The following is a 3,712-nucleotide window of genomic DNA, read 5'->3' as shown; positions in this document are numbered from 1 at the left end:
CAAAAAAAAAAATATTTTGAAACAGTATAGTTGAACCACACTGCACTTTGGTTTCATGTATGGAAATAAATAAGTCAAAGCAATTGTTCTTTGTTTCACTTTATCTTTCCTCCATTTCACTATGGTGAATCAGAATAAACAGGGCTAGGGGAAGCCTCCAAAGATTACCTAGTCAATCCACCTGCATCAATATGACCTGGGCACCCTGAAGGCCTTCAAGCCTACTGTTAAAAATTTCTGCAAGGCAGATACTACTTTGTTGTGGACTGAAGTCCGTATATTCCTTTGTAATATCTTGATTCCAACCAGCTCACAATATCCAATAGAAAACTTTTCCATCTCTGCTAAATGCCCATGGTCTCCATCCCACATCTGAATTATTTACTCACACGGATTATCCCCTGAAGGCCATTGGAACTACACGGTTTACTAAAGTTATACTCACGCGCTAGTATTTGAGGAACCAGTGCTTCAAAGGAAGACTCTAAGCTAGCAGGAGGGGTTTGAAAATCAAAGAGTGAGTAAGACAGAGTTAGCTTTTTTGAGGTGAGGCGTGGGAGGTGTTTTCGTTCTTTAGCTATTAAAACCTCCTCGCTTTGGCAAGAAAAAAGAAGCAGGGGGAGAGAAAACAGGGAGGGGAAGGATTCATGAATAAAGAGGCAGCATGGCAAAAGGTACAGCAACCAGGGTGGCCAGAAGGCAGGAGCAACTTTCTCAGGCTGGCTTCTGTGGTGGAGCAGAGACAGTAGCAAGCACAGGTCAGAGGAGCCAAGGTCTAATACGCTGGTCTAAAGGGAATAATAAAACCAGCTTTACTTACATTGCTGAGCAGAGGGGTTATGTTATGGTGGGTGCTTTGAAAACCACAGTGCTAGATACTATAATTGCACCTCTTATCTTTCTGGGTGCCCTGGTAACTATCCAGGACTGAGGGCATCCCCTTTTTTCCCAGATTTAATGAGGATTTTTGAACCCTTTCCATTCCTTAATGGCATTTTGGAGCTGTGGCTTCACAGGCAGACCTGCTGTTGAGCGCCATGCCCAGTGCTCACACCCCCCGTGCCCTTGCACGCTGCGACGGGCAGCACGGCAGAGCTGCCCGTGCACCGGGGAGGGGACGCTTGGGGACAGGGCAGCAGTGACACAGGCTGGACCCCCACCCCATGCTCTGGCGGCGCGGGGGGCGGGTGCCGCAGCGGGTGCCCGGGCCGGGGCGCTGCGGGGTGCCCAGGCTTCCCTACATGTCCTGGGGGATGGGAGGGCCCCGCTCAGTGGGAAGGGAAACGAGAAATATTTTGGAGGCTGCCGGCAGAGAACTTGGGCGTCTCCCTCTCATCAGCTGTGTTGTGGTTTTTTTGTTGTTGTGGGGTTTTTTTCTTCTTCTTTTCTCTCTCCTCCCCCTCTCGCCGAGCCTCCCTGTTTCCTCCTGACTGGGCAGCCCTGGTCCCACCAGCTGTCGTCTCCCCAGGGTGGCCCTGGCGGTGGGCAGGAGGGGTCCAGGAGAGGTACCACCATCCTGGGCCCAGGGAGCCCAGAGCTTGATGGCCCTGCAGCCACAGCCAGCGCCCTGTGTGCAAGTGCGCTGTGACTGGGGTCTTAAATCATGTGATAGTATTTCCATCAGGTGCACAGTTAATAAAACCCCCGAAAAACAACTGGCCTTCCTGGCTCCCATTATTTTTTCCTGAGCAGGCTCAAGCTGCAATTACTCAAAGGCTCATTATTCAGCCAAATTCAGGGAGGATTTTGTCATAGATGGCAAAAGGCATGTTCCTGACAGAAACATTGTGATTTATTTTAAAGCAAGACATTGCCCAGAGGGTGGGTTTTTTTAAAAGAAGTCACAACGATACTTTTTTTTTTTTAATGTGGATAAAACAGAATATTCCCCTGCCAGCCCTGTTCTCAGAAACAACTAAATGGTTTTGACTGAAATCAAAACCAAAAAGAACCCAATAAAACAGCTGAAGCAGACGTGAGCAAGATGTTGGCTCCACGTTTGGCAAAGGCAAAAGCAATCAAAGCCAAACCTTGTGATGGGATGTGTCAAAGACTATTATAATAAAGAGGCAATGCTACTAGCGACGTCTTCTATGTTCTGTGCACCCATTAACATGCTAATCTCAACATTAGTTTTTCCCAGGTAGCCAGGGATTATAACTGATGAGCTTTACAAAAAAGTATTAAGTGTCATGGCTAAACAGTTTGACTGGACAAGAATGATTTGCCATCACCTGAACAGGGTAAGCATGAAGGAAGAACATTTGGCTGGCATGTTTGTTACCACAGGCAGGGCTTAGAGAAATTAGGTCAGGCAGAATGGAAAGAAAACTTCAGAAACTTCTTCCAAACAGTGAAAAATAGTTGTCTGTGGAACAACAGTATCTCATGGGAAGTAAAGGATGCCCGTTGCTTAAATCATACACAATCAGACTGGATAATGCACTGGAAAATATCCTGTAGGCCAGAATCGCAGGAAGTGGGCTTGAATGTGAGAAGGTGGACTGGACAAGCTAGCAAGATTTTCCCATTTCTGACTTCTATGATTATTTTTTTTAATTGGTTGTAGTTTGTATTGCTTGAAATTACTTCATATGAGTTACAGAATCTCTGAGCAAGGCAGAAGATGGGCTGGAGAAAGAGAGAGGTGGGCGTGTTTCCTGGATGACACCAAAAAAAAAAAAAAAAAAGCAGCCAGCTGCCTTGCAAAGGCTGTGAAACTAGAAAGACTGGCTGGAGAGAACAGGAGGGAACACAGCCCACAGGGGCTGCTGCCACGGGGGCTGGTGCGTGTGCAGGTGAGCTGTGCTGGGGATACTGTGGGTGAGGATTAGGGGTTAGGTCAGTGATAAAGAGGGTGACTTTGAGAGAGCTGTGACCCTACTTAAGCATGCTGCGGTCACTCATGGTCAGTCTTCAGCACTGGGCAAGAAATTGGAAGGCTCAGCTCTAGCTTTCTGAATTACTCTCCCCTGCTGGTTTTCACTAAAGGATTTTTGAGTTAGCAGAACATTTGATTAGGGGCTTCTCTCCCACCCTTCCTCTTTTTCAAGCAAGAGTTTTCTGTTTTGCTTTAGTTTGAAATCAGCTTTCAAAGGGTTGGATTAAAACAGAGATTGTAAGGCTGGTTTTTCCTTCATTAATCCAGTGCTGGACACAACAAACATCCTTAATTATTCTCATCAGTCCTGAAGCCTCACATGGAACTTTACCAACGCACCACAATGCTGACTTTCAAAATCCCTAGCATTTCAGCTCATGACTGGATGCAATCACAGGTCATCCATTCTTCCCCTTTCATGAGACTCAAAGCAGGTCACTGGCCTATGCTACAACCCTTTACTGCTCCTGGGAAGTCTGTGTTGCAATCCTAAGGATGCCCTAGGCATCTGCTATTGGGCACCTGAAGTCCAACCTGTATTATTCAATCTTCAATCAGCCCTAGGAAAGTCCATCTGTCCTACTGTACCACATGTTTTACTATTCCAGCCTTGGAACACCTCCTAGTTTGGGCTAACACAACAGTTCAGGAAAACACCTCCCTCTGCTATCATCATGCTCCAAGTTTGGGATGATGGTGATGTTTGAAGTGCAATATTGCCAAGATCCTCAACAAAACCATTCTGGAATTTACTGGTGTTTCTTTCCACCCACAGTCTGTTACAGAACTTAAATGTGTGCTTCACAGCTTTGCTGGAGCAGATATGCTGTT

The sequence above is a fragment of the Falco cherrug genome, chromosome 5 (assembly GCF_023634085.1).
Source record: "Falco cherrug isolate bFalChe1 chromosome 5, bFalChe1.pri, whole genome shotgun sequence".
In the NCBI taxonomy this organism is placed as follows: Eukaryota; Metazoa; Chordata; class Aves; order Falconiformes; family Falconidae; genus Falco; species Falco cherrug.
Note: the sequence above shows the minus strand (reverse complement) of the source record.